The 18,631-nt window shown below is 64.3% G+C and overlaps 2 long non-coding RNA genes across 3 annotated transcripts; both read left to right on the top strand.

The window, feature by feature from the left end:
* The first annotated feature begins 3,170 nt into the window (after window positions 1-3,170).
* LOC145716715 (uncharacterized) lies at window positions 3,171-5,473 on the top strand. The gene is made up of 3 exons (XR_014139512.1): window positions 3,171-4,383; window positions 4,555-4,712; window positions 5,161-5,473. It is a non-coding gene; the product is annotated as an uncharacterized LOC145716715 (long non-coding RNA).
* Window positions 5,474-13,776: 8,303 nt separating this feature from the next.
* LOC115944805 (uncharacterized) lies at window positions 13,777-17,849 on the top strand. 2 transcript variants are annotated; one of them, XR_004079311.2, is made up of 6 exons: window positions 13,777-14,034; window positions 14,266-14,326; window positions 14,742-14,807; window positions 15,580-15,634; window positions 15,836-15,959; window positions 17,469-17,849. It is a non-coding gene; the product is annotated as an uncharacterized LOC115944805 (long non-coding RNA). The 2 variants fall into 2 exon arrangements; XR_004079310.2 differs by lacking the exon at window positions 15,836-15,959.
* The last annotated feature ends 782 nt before the right edge of the window (window positions 17,850-18,631 follow it).

Here is an 18,631-nt window from a genome sequence, read left to right as displayed (position 1 = left end):
GCACGTGCACGCCCTCACCGCACCCCCAAGCCTGGTGTGCACACACCGTGCACGCCCTCACCGCCCCCCCGTCTGGCGTGTGTGCACCTGCACGCGCGTGCACGCCCTCACCCCCCCCCGGTCTGGCGTGTGTGCACCTGCATGCGCGTGCACGCCCTCACCGCACCCCCAAGCCTGGTGTGTGTGCACCGTGCACGCCCTCACCCCCCCCGTCGGCGTGTGTGCACCTGCAGCACGTGCACACACACAGGCTCACCGCTCATGCACGCACACAGAGACCCAGGATTTTCCTCACAAGGCCATAGCCTAGAGCACCCCAACACCTGTGTTTATTCCAAGTCAACGGCTCTCCTGGCCGGGGCCGTCCACCTGGTGCCGGTGTAATGCTGAGGGTGGTGTGCCCTCAGGCGGCTGCTGGGGCCCCTGCGTGCCCGGCCTCTGCCCGGGCCCTCGGAGCAGAGAGAAGGCGGGCACCCCACACCAGTCTGCAGCGCTCCTCTCCGAGCAGCCCCGGGAGACCCCTGGAGGCCCCTGCGCCCCTGCCCCTCCCCCCAGGCAGTCCTGCCCAGACCCCCGCCTCCCACCGCTGGCCCCTGCTCTCACGACCGTCCGGCGCCGCTGCCTTGCCCTGGGATGCTCCCGGGATGCTCCCGGGATGCTGGCCTCTCTGGCTCCTGTCCTCGTGTGCAGCCAGTGCTCCCCTCGCTGCACAGGCACCCCGATTTGGGGAGGGGAGCCCTGGGTGGCCTCAGCCCTCTCCCACCGTCCCTGTGAAGCTGGGTTTTCCAGGCCTGCCTCTGCCTCAGGCCCCGCACCCCGATTCCTCGGAGAAGAGCAAGTGGCTTCTGGGGCAGGTGGGGGAGGAAGGGGTTCCCCAGACAGTGAGGAGGGGGGTCCTGGGTCCTGTGTGGTCTGTGGGCCTGGCAAAGGGGGAGTCAGAGAGGCAGGCAGCTCTGGGGACCCCGTTCATGCAGCACATCATCTCCCAGAATAAACGTCAGAGTCCTCAGGAGCGGATTCGGGGGCCTGCCCATGGCCCCGGGGCCCCCCACATGGCGGGTCAGACCTTCCCTTAACTCCTCCCACGCAGGCCAAGGATGAGGACCCGGATGCCAGGCTGGCCAGACGCTCGCCCTTCCCTGGGCCTACAGCCTGCATGCTGGGGGCAGGAAGGGCACCCCCAGCCCAGCTGTCCACACGGCCTGTGGCTAACTGGCCGCAGGCCTCCCTGGCCTCCACCAATCCTCTCCTTTGATGAGTAACAAGGCCCGAGGCGTCCGCCTGCTCGGCCCAGCCCCACCAACTACAGGTACACATTTCCTGGCTCATTACAGGGATTCTGCAATTCAGTGAAGTCAGCGGCCCTCCTGCCACTGGGCACGGGGAGAGGCCGAGCGGTCGGGAGCCCGGCTGCTGGGGCCGGCTCTCCCGGGAGCCCCCAGCCCTCCATGCACGGACTCCCCCACCCCGAGCTGTCGGCCCTGCTGTGCCAGGAGCTGTGCCAGGAGACACGGCCATGCCTCAGGGATTATGACCAGTCAGCGGAGAAGGTCAGTAAGATGGGGTCTCGTGGCCTCGGGGAGCCACGTATGCCACATGGTGGCTGGTGCCTCGTTACGGGGCCTGACGAGAGCTGGTATGGCTGGCCTGCTGGGCTCCAGGGCTGACCAGGGAAGGTGTTGGGACTGGGGGCTGTGGGATGGAGCAGAAGGGAGAGCCAGGTGCGGGGACGCAGCCTCCAAGGCCCTCATTCTGCGAGACGGCGCGCCGCGTGGAGTAGCGTCCCCTCCGAAGAGTGACGTCCACAGGGACCTCAGAATGTGGTCTTATTTGGACACGGGTCTCTGCATGTTAAGATGAGGTCATATGGGATTAGGGTGGGCCCTGAATCCAGGGACTGGGGTCCTTATAAGACGAGGGACACCGACAAGGTCACGTGAAGATGGAGGCAGAGGTCCCCGAGCCCTCGGAGCCTCCAGGCCGTTCACACGCCCACAGAGGAATATGTCAGCAAGGAAGGGCTCCGGTCACGCAGGGAACACACAGGCGTCCATGACTTCGGGAAGAAGGGGATGCTTTGGTGGATGCTGCCTGGGTCTCCGCACGAAGCACGGTCCCCGGCAGATCACGCCAGCCCCTCTGACCGCGTGCTTTCACTTTTGGAGACTATCTTCAGGGCATCCCTGGCTGTTATTTGTGGGCCTGGGTGTCCATGCTCCAGAGCCCGTGTTTTGAAGGAACCGTGTGACGGGTTCTGCGGCCAAGGAGCAGGGCCTGTCACCCTGACAGACCCCAGCACACGCCCAGCCTAACCCAAGGAGTGAGACACCCAGAAATGCAGGCAGGGGGTGCGTCCCGCTGCTGGGCAGCCCCCGTGGAGGGAGCGGCATGGGGTGACCCCTCGAGGCAGAGCTGGGGACCCTGAGCCCGGGCCTCGGCCCCTCCCTCCATGCCCCACACCTGCTCCCCGAGACCCCTAGCTCTGCAGCCTTGGATGCCTTTTCCAGGGACCTGAGCGTTCGGGGCAGGGGGCGGGGGCTGGAGGGACCAGCAGGAGACCATGGCCCCACTCTGCGGGGCAGGAATCGCCGCTGTGAGACCCAGGGGCTGCAAACGTCTTATCCTGTGACCCTAGGGCCTGACCTCCGAAGCCGTCCATCTGGCCTGTGTGTGTCTCGGGCTGCCCGGGGGCCCCTCCAGCATGCTCAGCGGCCCAGTGCCTTGTGGACGAGCCCACGCTTCTCCTTGCCTTCCCTAGCCCACAGATGCCGGCAGGTCACTCGGTGGGGGAGGGGCAGGTGTGCCGCCCCTAAGTGCCCCCTCCCCATGTGCCCCTCCCCCCACCGGCCTCTGCGAATGCCGGGCCCAGTCTCTCCCATTTAAGAGAATTTTCAGGCTGCAGCTGCAGAAAGAAAAGCCCCCGGAAACCACGCACCGGGAAATGCCCTTCATCCAGACAGTTCTTGACCAGCAGGCAGGAGGTGGGCAGAGTGGATGTGGTCCTGGGGTGCAGGACGGCTGGGGGCAGGCCCTGGAGGCTCCCGGGAAGGGCGCCCACGGCCCAGCACGAGTTCCGGATGCCCCGTTGCCCCCTGGCCGCCAAGCCAGGCTCATCCTCCTCCCCACCGGCCTCTGGAGGGGCTGGGACACAGGGCTTGGTGGGGACGGGCTCGGCCTTGTCTGGCCCCTTGGAGAGCCTCTGTTGGGTGGAGGGAGGACCACACAGCAGGCCCGCCCAGGCCTGGAGCATCGGCTCTGCAGGAGCTCCCTGGGTTCTTCCCACTGGGCTCAGGGGTAGGGGTCCCAGGGGCAGTGAGGCCTGGCCCAGCTCCCGGGGGCCTCCCACGGGGTGGTCTGTGGTTATTCCTGCCAGATGGTGTCCGTGCCGTGGGGCGGGGGTCTGAGCCCTTCACACAGCCCAGGGGCTCCCCATTCAGGTGACCCTGCTTTGGAAATCCTTCCTGGTGTTTGATCGATGTGGGCTCAGCGGCTGAGCGCGGGGGAGCCCGATGCCGGATTCCACTGCTCCCAGACAGCCTCGTCTGGTTCTCGGTCAGCCCTGCCCTCTGGGGCCAGCAGCGTGTGGGGATGCCAGGCCGCAGCTGGAACATTGCCGGGGCAGACGGGGGATCCCACCTCCCGCAGGGGCACGGGGCAGCTGGGCCAGCAGGTTAATGCATCACTGCAAGGAGATCCGTTCTTCTGGTGGGCGACTCTTCTCCTGGGGGTTAGGTCACGAGGAGCATTTATTTACTGGCTGTTTCCAGGGGTGGAGGGTGGGGCTGGCTGGGGCTGCACCTGCGGGGACACCAGGTCTGGGTCCTTCCAGGCACTTTGGCTGTACAACAGGTATGCGGTGACCTCGGGGCTCAGGGCTGCATCTAGAATCCCGTGTCAGTCAGGAGCCTCTGAGGGTTCCGAGGGAACCTGGCGCCGGGAGGGCTGGGGGCAGCCCAGGGGAAGGGGTGTCTGGGGACTGGTAGCCGCAGCCTGCTCCTGACGGGGGAGGGGGGCTGGCTCAGGCCACTGGGCGTTGGCAGAGCTGGGCAGGGAACAGGTCCTCACTGACAGGAAGCAGCCCCTCGCTGTGCCTCCCGTGGGCAGAGCCCGTGAGAAGGCAGCCGGCCACCAGGGTCTCCTGGGGACAACAACAGCTCAGGGGCTCTGATTCAGGCCCTCCCTGGGCTGTGGGGGCCGTCCCTTGCCGGCTCCTCCCACAGGACAGCTGCCTACAGCCTCGGATCCTGACCCACGGTCCCACCAGACACGGGACAGGCCCCTGCGAGAGCCTGAAGTCCTGTGGATCCTCCACCGGCGTCCATCCCAGTGTGCGTCACGTGGCCACAGGAGAGCCCAGACGCCGGGACTGAGCAGGGATGCCAGGTGGGACTTCAGCAAGCCCCCAGGAGAGGGGGTGCGGGCCTGTCACCTGGTGAGCCCTCCCCCCGGCTTCTCTGGCCACCCCCTGCCCAGGGCCTCAGCCCCCTCCACAAAGCCCACAGAGCGGCCCTCTGCAGACCCGGGACATCCCTGCCCACGCCCCTCTTGTTGCAGGACGCAGGCAACAAAGAGAATGCATATTACACGTGACTGTCAGAAATGAGGGTGGTCCTGCTGCCCCCAAACTTCGCAGGTGACGGGGAAGGAATTACGCTCATTCGTGTGTGCCCTGGGATATGGTGGACGGAGGCCTCAAGCTCACTGGCCTGCAGGTGTGGGGTCTGCCCTCGTCCTGTTCTGACGCTGGGAGGGCCTGAGGAGGGTCCAGGGGACACCCACTGTTTCTCCACCACGAGCATGGGCCACAGCCCCCTCTCCCGCGCTCCTTGGACCCTTCCTGGCCAGGAGACCAGACTCGCTGGCGCGAGTGGGCAGGAGGGGGCAGCACCTGTGTCCCCAGCGCGATTAGTGCCGTGAGGTGCGGCCAGAGCGGGCCCGAAGCAGCTTTCCCCGAGTCCGGGCTCGCCCTCGCCTGGATGCCTTCCACGGAGGCGCCGCTCCCGGTCCTCACCCACGCGGGTGCACGAGCCGCCCTGTTGGCCGGTTCCGGGTCTAGGGCGCTGGTCCCCCCGGCTTCTGGTGGGTCCCTCGGTACCAGTTTCAAGCACCCACCTGGATCCCTGGTCCCACCGCCGCCAATGATCCCTCTCCTGTCCCCAGGCTGCGCCCCCTCAGCCCAGTCTCGTGGCTCAGACTCCTGACGCTCTTCATCTGCTCTGCTGAAAATCTGACTGGTGAAATCCAGCACTCTTCCTGCTCTTTGCATCTTTCAGCTGAGTCACTGCAGAGAAAGTAAGTGAGTGTTGGGGTTCAGAGCCGAAGGCCGAGAAAGAATTCCTGAGACAACTTTGGTGCAAAAAGGTGGTTTTATTCAAGCACGGGGACAGGACCCGCGGTGGGAAGAGCTGCACCGAGGTCCTGAGGAGTGGTCTGTTACACACTTTCAAGTTGGGAGGGGGTTGGGGACAGCACAAGCCTCCCAGGTGTTTTGGAAGCAAGATTTCTAGGACCCTGAGGGGGCACGCTATTGTTAGGAAAAGGTCATTTATTACCGGTTAGGAAAAACTCAGTCATGAGACCCTTCGGATGTGTACCGGTGGGCCGTATGCTTGGGGGGTGATTGCTGACAGTGTCTTGGGGGGCAGAGATAAAGGGAGTTTCCAGAGGAATTTCTGTATGGTAAAGTAGACTCACAGGATCCGGGGGGGTCGGGCTAGGGTTAAGCTAAGGTTGCCTTTTGCCCTTGGCAGAGTGTCCACAGCGAGGCAGCCAAGCTCCCAGGGGAAGGTCACTCTGTCTGGTTCAAGGGCTTGTGGAGGAGCTGCAGGGAGTAAGGAAATTCAATCTTTTATTCTTCTTGCCTTTGTTTTGCACATCAGCGCCCACGGGTCTCACCTGAGGCTTTCGGAGCTCCCGGGAGTTCTTTGGGCTGTGGGCTGTAGGCTGGCCGGCCGGCTCCACGCCCCCCCCCCACTCTCCCCCCGCGCGGCCGCCGCCCCCACCCTCACTCTCGGGAGACCTTGCTTCCTGTTTCGCTGAGAGAAGCGAAGGGAAGAGGGCTTTCCCAGGCCTGCAGGGTGCGGCCTCCGCCCTGACCTGTGACCATTCTCCCTGCACCTGGCCCTGCTCCTAGGCAGGCCGCTTCCTGCCCACACCCCAGGGCCGGCCAGCAGCCCCACCTCCTGCCTCGCTGCCGTCTCTTTCCAAGACCCTTCCCATGACATGCGTAGGCACCTTTCCCTGACCCCACTCCCCACCAGCTGACGTGCAATTTGCATTTCGGGCGCACCTGTTGCCTCCGGCCAGGTCCTCTTAGAGCACAGCCCCCCCCCCCACTCCCCCTCACTGCAACCACAGGGTCTTTGCGCTGCGATTCCTCGATTCCTCGGCGGGACGCACAGCTCTCCTGGGATCCTTGACCCAAACTCTCTCTCCAAAGCCGGCCCCCGGGGGCAGCACAGGGCCCATCTCGAGGAGACTTTGCTGAACTTTGATGCTCCCTGGTCGAAGTCTTGAAAACTTTATTGATTTTGTCTTGGTGTTTGTTTTGTGATGAAGTCCAACAGGACAAAGGAGGGTGTGCCGGGGCACGGTGTCCCCCCCCCCCCCGCCGGGGACAGGTTCGCGACCACCATCCCCCTGCCCGGGATCCCAGACGCTGGCTGGCCTCCCCTGCAGGGGCCGGGGCGTGGGCAGAGGGGTCGGGGATCCCCCCACAGTCTCAGTGCAGGCGGGGGGCATTGCCCCTCCCCTGGCTGCCGGCAGGGCTGGTGGGGGTTAGCAGGAGGCTGTGTCCTGATTCAGGAACCACATATGTCCCAGTGTGGAGATTTAAATTCCTTAGGGGTCACCCATTTGTCGTGGATGGCTGTGGGGGCCTGTGGGAGGGGGGACGCCTCATCCAACTACCCCCCCATGCTGCCCCTGCTGTCAGACGGGGCGGGGTGGGGGTGGCCTGACGACTGTCACGTCCCAGCGCTGGCCCACGTGGGAGGACTGGGCTATGGGCACCCGGGAGGGTCCACACAGGTCCCACAGAAATCTCCCTCGCGCCAACTGCATCTTCTGTTCTCTGCATTATGGACATGGCCGGGGGTGGGGGGGGAAGGGGCGCTCGCTGACCCTGGAAGGGCTGCCCTTCCCTGGACTAGCCGATTCTCAGGGGCAGTGAGCAACCTGCCAGAGGGGCTCCTTCTGTGTGCAAACCACCCAGCCCCCTGCACCCCTGCCTCCGACCCTGAGCAACCCTGCAGGCCCCCCGGACGCCCTGCGTGGCCCGGCGTGCCCCTCCCCCCGGATTCCCCGCGTGGCCTGGCGTGCCCCTCCCCCCGGACGTCCCGCGTGGCCCGGCGTGCCCCTCCTCTGGGCCCAGAGGAACGCGCTCTTCGCGGAGGTGGCCGAGGCCTGACCCGCTGGCTTGCTGAGCCTCACAGTTCCCATCAAAACTCGTTATTTTCCAACGGCCCTCGGATGGCCTCCACGTTTGGGGGTCCTCTGCGAGCCGTGACTGTCCGTGGACGGGTCGCATATTCTCTCTGGCAGCTGGAGGCACCTCCTGGGACGCACGATACAAACCAGGGGGTTTGGTGATGCGGGATGTGGCTTACGTGCGCCCGAGTGGCACTGAGATACCTAACGTAAACGCGGAGCAAAATTCATGCTAATAATTGTAACTTTTATTTAGTGAGAATGGCATTAAATACAGCAGACGAGCAGACAGGGACAGAGGACAAAGAGAAACTTCCCATTTGGGGCCCATATTGGCACCGTTTCCCGGCGCGCTGGGCCCCCGGACTACACGGCCAGTCCTCGGATGCTGGGCTCCGCGCAGGGGGCGTTGCCGTGCTGATGGCCGGGGCTTCGGGTTGGCATCTGGGTGCTGCTGTCGAGGGCACGGGTGTTGGTGCTGCGCAGCGGAGGGGACGTCCGCGAGGTTTCCAGGGAGAGGACTCAGCGAGGACCTCTCCTCTCCGGCCGCGCGTCTGGGTTCACGGCTGTCCGTGGAGGCAGTGGCCAGCTCCCGCTGGGCTCCTGCCGTCTCTCTCCGGCTACCGGCACGAGAGAATCAAGTACAGAAATCTTATAAACAGAGGATTTACAGCCGTGCGCGCTGGGGACCCGGGAGGGGACGCCCCCCAAGACGGGCTGGCCAGTGCGAGAGACAGTGGACAGGGAGTCCAGGAGAGGCGGCCCTAAAGCTTTTCCCGAACAGCAGGGTGGCCCAAGATGGAGACTGGATTGGGCAGCAGGGTGGGTCCGGTGTTGACCAGCCACGTGCCAGCCCACCCTGGGAAGGACCCATCCCAGAAGCCCTACAGAGCCTGCAGCTTTGGGGGGGTGGAACCTGGGGACCCTCAAAAAGGGATCTTTAAATGCCACAACCACAGGATTGGATCCCGTCTGCCTTTGGGGGAGTCGGGGTCATTACTTGGAAGGAGGGCAGGCGGAGGTGCCCGTGATCTCAGATCCAGCTCCTGGGAGGCCCCGACCTGATGCCTTACTAGTTGAGAGCTGGGCCCCCACCCTCGGAGGTTGGGCCTGGGGTCTCGTGGCCACCCTGCTGAGGACCGTTAATCACACGGTTAATGACTCAGCACTCCGGGCTCCCTCCAGCCCCTCTTCACGCCCTGAGCGCAGCTTGGCAATGGAACACACAAAATGTGGCAAATCACTGTTATTCACGATGGCAAACCCATTCCTGCAGTGACAGCAGAGGATGTCAGGTTGATCCCAAGGGAAGCACGTAAGGGGGAGTGTTTGCTGGTGAATAGGGCTGTTGTCACGGCCGCCCAGGGCTGGGGCAGGACGCTGGGCCCACAGGGGTCTGGAGGCTGCGGGCAGGGAAGCGAGCCCCGTGGAAGAGGTTCTAACACGCACGAGCCCCATTTCTCTGGAGGTTTTCTACTTGCTCTCCCTTTCTGGACAGAGCTTCCTTCCGTGGAGAGACAGACGCCTCCGGAGCCGGGGAGACCAGGGAGACCTCTGCAGGGGACGCGTGCGTTCTGGCAGGCCCTGGGGCTGGCCTCCCCACCCCAGCCGCTGGAGAAGCCTGTGCCCCCGCCTCCCGGCGGGAGGGGTGAGCAGCGCAGAGCCCGGGACTCTGGGAGCTGGCAGGACAGACAACCCCCGACCTTGGACCTCGGCAGACCCGGCCCGGGCGGGCCTTTCTGTTGGTGTGCACGGGCAGGCCTGCGTGTGCGGGACGTGCCAGTGCACGCGGGGGCCTGGCCCCTGGCTTCTGCGGCGCTTTGTCTGGGCACGGACAGAACAGCTGCATGCTGTTCTGCGGAGGTGGGGGCAGGTCGAGAGCGGGGGCTCCCGTTCAGTGCCTTTGGCAAAACTCCCAACAACAGGGAGGAAGTGAGGCTCAGAGGCCTTGCTCTGGAAGAAAAGCTGCTGAAACAGCTGCAGCCCAGCCCCTGCCCCGCCCCCCGGGCCCCACTTGGCAATGTCTCCCCGGCGGGTGTGTGGCCTCTGAGCTCCGGGTTCTGGGGATGCAGGTGGCGGCTGAGGGCCCTCCATGTGCCCAGGAGGGGGAGGCCGGGGGGCTGCCGGCTGGGCCGCGGTGGGGTCTCTGGGGCGGTGCCCACCCGAGAGGCTGAGCTTCGCGGCTGGGACACGGGCTCGGTGTGGGCGTCTGGGAAACCGGCCACGGCAGTGTGTGCCCCCTGGGCTGGTCGAGGGCTGGCATTCTCCCTGTGGGTCGCCGGGCTCAGGTGCTCTGCAAACCCAGCAGGAGAACAGTTCCCTCCACCCCTGCGGGGGAAGGGGCTTTCTAGGTGTTTCTGGCTGGCAGCTGGTGGACCCTGCAGCAGGCGGGATTTTCTTGTGACTTCATCCCACCTGGAATCCAGAGTGACAGAGTTCTTGTGGGCCCAGGATGGGTGGCAGCGAATGCTTCCGTGGCCCCTCATGCACGTGGGGGCGTCCCGGCTGCCATTCTGGGGCCAGAGCCTAAATCAAGGTGTAGGCCGGGCCCTGCTCCCTCTGGAGGCTCCGGGAGAGTCCTTCCTGCCCCTCCTGGCTCCTGGCGGTGGCCTTGGTGTTCCCCCACGCATCCCTCCTCCCTCTGCCCCTGGTCACGCGGTGACCCTGCCTGCCTCCCCCGGGTCTGCTTCCTCCCCTTGTAAGACACCGCTCATTGGACTCAGGGCCCACCCTCACCCAGGATGACCTCATCCACACTGATGAGGTCTGCAACACGCTTTTCCCGGGTAATGTCACATTCTGAGATTCTAGGGGACGCGTGTGTTTGGGGGACACCATGCACCCAGCACGATACGCGTGTGTTGTTGTTGAATCCGTACAACACAACACGAGCTCCCTGTGGGGTGGGCAGAGACGTGGAAAACGTGCACGGAGGGGCCCCGTGGGGAGCAGACACGCTTCAGTTACCTGTGGTTCCAGACTTAGTGGCATCCAGCCCCAGCAGCGTTGACCTAGTTCGTGGATTTGGGCAGGGCATAGGGGGCTGGCTTGCATCTTGGGGTCAAGCTCATCTCTCAGGGCCAGCTGGCTGTCAGCTGTGGCCTCGGCAGGACGCTGGCCTCCCACGAGGCCTGGGCCTCCTCACGGCTCAGTGGCGGTTCCAGGCTCGAGTGTCTGGGGTGCAGAGAGAAAGCCAGGTGGAGCCTGGTCTTTGTCCCAGGTGTGTGGGGCACGCAGGCCCAGGAGTGCACATACTGCGGCGTGTCCTACCTGGGACTCCTGCTGCCTGAAGCCTGGTGTGGGAGGTCTGCCAACCCACTGCCCACAGGGCGCAGAACCGGGCATCCGGCCCAGAGTCGGCCTGGCCCGGCGGGATGTCCCCGCACTGCCACCTGGTGGCGGCTGCCCGAGCTCTGGGAAATTCTGGGTACCTGGTCCACCTGTGGCTTCTCCAGGCCCGGGAGTGGACTTGGCAGGGCTTTCTCGCAAGCACGGGCTCCAGCCCAGATGCTTCCTTCACTGTCTGCTTCATCCTGCATGGGGCACACGTCATCCAGGAACGGTTGGGAAGAATTCAGGAGCCTCTGGAACCCAAGGGCTGGAAACACCCAGACCCCCAAACAAAGAAGCCCCCCCAGGAGAGGCCAGCGTCCCTGCTGCCACAGCTCCTGGAGACTCCTGGCCTCCCCGCGCAGCCATTCCCTCCCCAGTGGACGGTGGACGGGCTCCTCCCCATCTGGGGCCCAGGGGTCACCAGCTGCTGGTCTACGGGATGGAGAGCGGGGCCGGGCTGGGCGCTGGCGGGCCGAGCGGGTTGGACGGCTGGGCTTGTGTCTATGAACAGGCGCTGATGGCCCCCTTCGCCCCAGGGCCTGATGCGGTTCAGCGACCGCACCCACCGAGAGTTTCCCGCCACGCTCAGCCCCCTCCTGTCGTGACCCCGCATGTCCCCCACCCACCCACCCGTTCACTCCCTCCCTAGGCGTTGGGATGTGACTCATGCACAAGGCCCTCTGGGACCTTCATCCTGGGGAGGGAGGCTCATTGCAAGTTAGTCCCGGGCAGTGGCAAGTGCCCTGGAGTGACCGGGGTCCAGGAGGGAGGTGGCCAGTGAGTGAGAGCAGCCTGCAGATGGGGAGGGGGGAGGGGCCGGGGGCACACAGGTGCGGAGGACTGAAAGCTTTCCTCGGGGCGGCCTCCGGGACTGGTGTTCGGTGGAGGGTTGTTTCTGTTCTTTCTGGCCTCTGGAGATCCGAGCTGGTGCTGCCATGGCTCTTTCCTGAAATCTCGTCTTCCAAGCCAGGCGCTCAACCCTCGGTCTGGGGACTGCTTTGCACGGAAGGTACACCGGCGGCCGCCGTCAGCCGCAGCCCTAGGTCCCCTCTCGGGGGCGGGCAGAGTAGGCTAATGTCCAGCATCTGGATCCCGTGGGCAGGAATGCAAGCTCTGGTGCCCAGCCCCCACCGTTGCCCTGGGCAGCCGCAGGAGCGGGGATGCTGTCCCTAACCTTAAAAACTGATGAGGGACCTGCCATGGCCTCAGTCTGAAATCGGATTAAGGGGGAGGGTTAGCGGGTTTAGGGACCCAGGCAGCGCGTCCTCCAAGGCATCCATGGCTCCCCCTTCCTGCGGAGATTAATTTATTCAGTTGCAAGGACTGTGGCCATGAGGTCAGAGACCGCTTGCAGGTAGGAGGCATTGGGCGGGTTCTGCCCTCGGGGGCTCTGGGTCTCGCGTTTTCCATGCCCCCGCCTCACCTCCCTGTTCTGCGGGGAGAGACCCCAGACGTGTGGGCCTGTATTGGCCCCATCTCAGGTCAGCATGGCCCCGTCACACCCCGAGCACAGCAGAGCCCTCCTGCAGCCGCCCGAACCCCCTCTCCTCCAGCCGCAGACCCATCTGCTGTCTCCCCACCTTCCACGTGCCTGTCTCAGGGCCTGGGCGCTGGGCCTTCCCTCAGCTGCGATGCTTTTCCCCCGAGCTGTGTGAGTAGCCCACTCCCTCCCCTCCTTCAGGTCAGCTACCTGACCTTCCCCTCCCGGCACCTTCCTTTCCCTGCGTGCTGGACCCCACGGCGTCCGTCAGCGCCTGTGCGGTCCTCTGTCGCCCCCCTCCTCCTGTGCTCAGGGACAACAGGGATTTCTTTGTGCACCATTCCCCCCCGCCGACCGCTGCACCCCCAGCGCCTGGATCCGCGTCCGTGGCAGCCCTCAAACAATGTCCGTGCAGAGAACGGGTAAAGGGAGCCTAGGGTGATCCGGTCTGCCCGGGAGAAAGCCATCTCTGGTGCTCGGCGGTCCACGTCTCTGCGCCCCACAGGACGCGGGCCAGGATTCGAAATCCTGAGCATATTGGAGGAAACTTAGTCCGAGGGCCTGCCCCGCGTGTCCTGTTCCCGTGATGCTCCGCTGAGGGACAGGAAGGAAGGAGAGGCCTGGACATGGCCGCCGGCGCCTGCACGTGGCACCTCACACCCGTGTCCGGCTGGCTGGGCGGCCAGGGCCCTTGCAGCCCCCGACCGCTGGGGGGGCCGCCCCCCGCTGGCCGCTCCGGCTTCCTCCCATTGCCTCCTCGTGCAGGAGGGAACGCTCTGCAGGATTATCGACTCCCAACCTTTCTTCCTGTTTTCTCCTTAAAAAAAGTTGTGAGAGGGGCGCCTGGGTGGCTCAGTTGGTTAAGCGACTGCCTTCGGCTCAGGTCATGATCCTGGAGTCCCTGGATCGAGTCCCGCATCGGGCTCCCTGCTCGGCAGGGAGTCTGCTTCTCCCTCTGCCCCTCCCCCCTCTCATGCTCTCTGTCTCTCATTCTCTCTCTCTCAAATAAATAAATAAAATCTTTAAAAAAAAAAAGTTGTGAGAAATATTTTTTAGCTCGACCAGTTAATGCCCGAATCTATTCTTGCAAAAAATTCAAAGATAGCAGATAAAACAGCCCGCTCTGGCCCCTGCCTCCTGAGCCCCCTCTCTGGGGTCCGCGAGCGCTGGGAAACCCCAGGGCCGGGAGGCGGGGGCCTCGCGGCTTTTCCTGCCCCACACCCATGGTGGGTGTGCTGCTGGAGCGTCTGCCGGCCTGGCCCCCGAGTCTGAGTCCCCCCAGGACCCGCTGTGCTTGAGTGAGAAGCAGCCCTTGTCACTGAAGCCTGGGGATGGCTCGGTGCTACGGAGCGTAGCCCGCCTGGACCGTTGCAGGAATGGGCACTGATCAACGGGCATTGCTGCAGCCTGAAACCTCGGGGCACAGCCCGCCCACGTGGCAGACAGAGAGGAAGCTCTGTGCACACGGTGAGAGACGGGGTGGGGCCAGACAAGCCACGGACGCCAGCCACAGGCCCGAGGAGGAGGAGGGGGAGGAGGAGGAGGACGCCAGCAGGTGTCGGCTGCGCTTGGCAAAGACTCTGAGAAGGAGCCAGACTCAGACGGGAGCTGCCGGCGTGGAGCAGGGAGGAGAGAGAATGAGACTCCAAATACTGTGCCCCTCAGTGCCGGGACTGCCGACAGATCTCCGGACCCCCAGATTCAGCCAGGTCCGACAGCGTGTGGGTGGTCCCCTGGACGCCGTGTGCTGCACAGGGACGCGCGCCTGGCCGCCAGCCGGCAGACCGGCTCAGGTACATTCTGGGACGCAGAGCGGGTGGAGGAAACGCTTTGTCTTCTCAGGTGATGGGTCTTCAGATGACAGGTGCCCCTTGTGGGCCGGGGAAGAACCCTCCCGGGCAGGCCTCGCCCACAGGCCCCGGCTCCGTATGGCCGGGGAGACAGCGAGCAGAATTAACTGGTCTGGAAGGCAGACCACAGGAGTCTTTAGAGCTATTCTCAAATAATTTGGCCTCCTTTTCCAGACACGTGCCCCTGCTTCTTGAAGTTCGGCCTGGCTGCGTGACCGGCTTTGAGGCTTTGAAGGTCAGTTCACGGTGTTTCCTGCTTGGTGGTGGTGGAAAGCTGCGTCAGCTTGGGGTCCCGGTCCCCCCGGTGAACACAAGAGTAAAAGCCTCCGCTGGCCCACCCTGGACACGGGGGAGCAGGTGCAACTGGACATGTGCATGCACGGTGGGGGGCTGTCCGTGGCGCAGCAGAGCCTACCCCAGCCCCACTGCTAGGTGCCCCCCCACACGAGTGGGCTCTGCCTCTCCCCTCCTAGTCCGGAGGCAGTGGGCGCAGGGCCGTTTCTCGGGGACGCTCAAACACCTTACTCCTGGGTCCCTCAGAGACAGTGAGAGGCACAGTGGGGCATCTGCAGGGGTGTGGGGCCAGGCAGCGGGTCGTGAGCGTCCCCTGGGCTTTGTGCTGAGGGAGGGGCGGGTCCTCCTCTGAGCAGGTCCTGGATCCAGGCTGATGAACGCACAGATGTGAATCCTGCCCTCCCCACCCCAAGCCGGGAGAGGTGAGACCCCCCCAGCCCACCCGGGACCGACAGCCCCCAGAGCCTGCTCCTGTGGCTCCCAGAAGCCCGAGCGACCCCACACTTGGAGAAGTTGCCAGGAGCCTTGGGTTTGCTCGTACTTTTAGATGCTCTGATTAAATTGTAGCCGCAGTGCAAGGTGTTTATAATGTTATTAATGATGCTGGTGCTGGCTCGTGCATAGCTCCCACGGAAGAAGCCTGCTCCCCGGGTCGGCTCGTCAGTCTGTTCACACACAATCTCCACACATCTCCAGAGATTACCATTTTAACAGCTTTGGGTAGAGATACCAGAAGGCAGTTACATTTAACAGGGCATAAATCCAATTCCCTCTGCATTCAATTTTCTCAGGCTGCAGAATCCATTTGAGCCTCTTGGGATCTGACTCTGGAGTCCATCAATGCCGGCTCCTTCCCCCCAGCCCCCTGTCTGGCTCTCCCCTCTTGGGAACTCAGCCCTGCAGAGGAAGATGCCCCGATACAAAGTAACAGCCTTTCTCTCTTTACAAGGGAATCTCATTAGGTGTGAAGGGGACACAGAGCCTGAGGCCTGGAGGCTGCTCCTGGCCGAGGCCACCGCCCCCTCTCCCGCGTGGCTGTGGATCACGCGCTCTGATTACCCCTAACAGCGCCCGCCGGCCCTTTCCCCTGTGCCCCAGCCAGGGAGGGTCTCTCCAGGGCCTTTTCTGGGGGGTCCCTTAGCCCCATGGACTGTCCACATGGCTTTTTGTCCTTGGTCTGTCCTTCCGCTGCAGTGGCGAGGACACCGAGGCCACGTTCTGAGCGGGAGGCACGCACCGTTCCTGAGACGTACGTATGTTATTACCCCCATTTTATACATGGGACACAGGCACAGAGAGGGTAAGTGTCCCGCCCACGGTCACACAGCGAGGGTCAGAGCCAGGCAATGCTCACCCAGAGGCCGTGCAGACTCCTGAGGGCCCCGCGCCATCCCGCCGAGTTCCGCATGCAGAGGGTGGGCAGCCGTTGTGCTTACCCTTCCGCCAACAGCTCCAGTGTCCCCGACCAGAACCGCCTGGGCCTCCGGGCCGGTCATGCATTGAGCGGACACACCCCTGCCTGGCCTCGGGGCCGGCAGCAGCGCCCACCTCTCCGGAGCCACGGTCGGTGCAGGGTGAGCCCGTGGTTCACGGGGACTCTGGGTGCGGCTGACAGGAGGGGCCCCGGGCAGCAAGCAGGTGGGACCGGTGTGTGCGTGGGGGCTGCCCAGGGTCCCCTGTGTGGCACGATTCCCCGCCTCTGCTTCAGCATCCGCATGACTGAGTGCTCTGACACCTCCTTCTCTGTGCACGGGCCCCCGTGGGGGTGTGCACACATGTGTGTACAGCTGTGCCTGGGAGTAGGCGGGGCTGGGCGCGTGGGCCATTCCTGTGGGCGCCGCGTGCGTGCTCACCAGGACTGCTCGCTCATGGAGCCTGCGGAGCCCTGTGGGACCACCTTTCTCTGCCCCAGAGGAGAGGCTCAGGAAGGGGGACCCCAGCTGCCCGACCCGAGCTCCCGAGCTCCCGAGATGGTCTAACCCGTCCTCCCACTTAGGATTTAGCCAGAGCCCGGACGATGAGGGATTGCTTAGGAGATCTGGTTGTGCGCCCCTCCCTGGGCCCACCAGTTTCCTCCCCCTTGTCCGTGTCCAGAAGAGGAGCCCCTGGCCAGAGCTCAACCCCAAACAGAACCGGCCACTCTGGGCCCCGGGTCGTGCTCCAGCCGCAGCCTGGGCAGGTCTGGAAAACACGGGAGTCCAGGGGAGGGGCGGTGGGGAGTGCTTGAGGTACATCTGGGGCCCTGGGTCCTGGCGCCTTCAGCCTCCCGTGGCCCAGGCTGTTCTGCCGGTGGCCCCTCCTCCGTGCCAGCTCAGAAGTTCTGGTAGCTTCTGTGGGCACCCCCTTGGGTGCCCTGAATTGGCATGAACTCAGCCGCCCAGACTGTGGAGAGGCCACGTGGGGAGGCCACACGGGGAAGCCACCCGGAGGGACCATAGAGAGAGAAGGGCTCTAGTCGTCCAGTTCAAAAATGTGTCTTTAGTAGGGACCCTTGGGGAGGAAGAAAAGATGTTGGACAACCATCAGGACTAGATACAAAGAGAAATAGTATCTGATGTTTGATGAAAAGTTATTAGGCTCCCAACTGACAGTCCACAGGAGCGTGGTGGGGCTCCCCCGTCCTGCGCTCTCGCTCGAGACTGCCAGAAATTGCCCAGGTGTTCGTGAAGGGACGTGGAGCCTGCCCACGGCGGGGCGTGGATCTCCCCAGATCTGCTGGGGACGCTCATCATGGCTCCATTGTGGTAGGAGAGGACCAGGCCGGAAGCACACGCCCCTCACCCCCGTCCTGGGGAGTCCAGAGGCCCCAGGAACCCAGGGCAAAGCCCCCTGCCCCGCCCGAGGGCCGCCATCCCCAGAGCCCCGCAGAAAGTTGGCGGCTCCTGCGCTTGGCCTCAAGACCTGTGGGGCGGCCTCCTCCCTCTTGCTCTGTTTGGGACGCTAATTTGCTGCCCCGCAAACGGAGAGCAGGGAATCCGCAGGGGGTCGGGGAGCAAGCAGGCCAGGATGAGCAGCGGGCAGGCCCGCTCTCTGTGCTCCAGGATGCTGCCACGGAAGCCCGGTGATGGCTTCTCCTTTCGCAGAGGCCGCCTGAAGCTGGACGCCACCAGTGAGTGCGGGGCCAAAGCGCGTTGGACCGCGAGCCGGACGTCCACGCATGGATCCCGCCAGTCAGAAACCAGGTGGCCGGCACCATCTGCCCTCAGCCCTCATGGACTGCGCGGCTTTGAGAAAGATACTTAACCTTCCAGGCCCGTTTCCTCTTCCGTGTCAGGGAGAGTGACTCCACCCCTGTGTCGGCTTGTCCAGCCGCGGTGCTTAGCACCCAGCGCGGAGCCCAGTGTCAGCATGTGCTTGTGTTACTGTCCTTACCGCGTACAGTGGTAATACTGTGACCCCGAAACAGGACAGGGGACCTTCTTGGACTCGGGTTGTTAGCGATTTTATAACACGTGTGGTTTTTTTCCTGATGTCTCACGCCTGAGGTCCTGGGAGACTGGGGTCTTGGTGAGGACAGGCCCACCCGAGACGCGGGGAGTTGCGCTGGGGTGGCGTCCCGGGAGGGGCCGGGGCAGCAGTCGCGTCCCCCTGCAGGGGGCTTGTTCCTGGACAGATGGACGGTCGGACGGACGGGCGGAGGGGTGCCCGCGAGTCGTGCTGCCTCATTAGCTTTCCATCTGGAGTGAGCCCCCCGCCCCGGAGCCTTCCCCGTGGCCAGCTCGGCACAGCCCTGTCAAGACCCATTGGTTTGCTGTCCCTATCACTTCCTGTCGTCACGGCGGCCACAACGGCCTCATCAGGCCTCTCCCAGTGCTTCAGACCTTGGCGTTGCCACAGAGACGAAATGACCCATAATAGTCCCTGCCTCCTCCAATGAATGAAGGAAGGGACAGAGATTTCCTTGGGGTTCGATGCTGGGGACAGCGCGCCCCCGCCTCACGGTATTGGAGCCCCTGGCCGCCGGCACCTGGGTCTGGGTCCCCCCGTTCCCCGGGCTCACTCGCTGCTGCTGGCGTGAAGCGTGGACGGCTCGGGGCGTGGGGGGTGAGACGCACAGACTCATCAGAAACTCCGCGTCACCAGTGGGTTCTCCAAAATGCTGTCTCCTTGACCCAGATGTGCCGCGATCTTTGGCTGGGCTGCCAGCGCGCGCTTGGCGATGCTTCTGCTCGGGTTACAGGGCGGTGAGCCTGGGCTCAGAGCGCCCAGACGCCCCAAGAGCATTTCCCCAGGACTTCAGTTTGGT

Source organism: Leptonychotes weddellii, chromosome 13 (genome assembly GCF_054177405.1).
Source record: "Leptonychotes weddellii isolate Sample4059 chromosome 13, ASM5417740v2, whole genome shotgun sequence".
In the NCBI taxonomy this organism is placed as follows: Eukaryota; Metazoa; Chordata; class Mammalia; order Carnivora; family Phocidae; genus Leptonychotes; species Leptonychotes weddellii.
The sequence above is the reverse complement of the archived record's forward strand: the minus strand, read 5'-3'. Positions and strand labels throughout refer to the sequence as shown.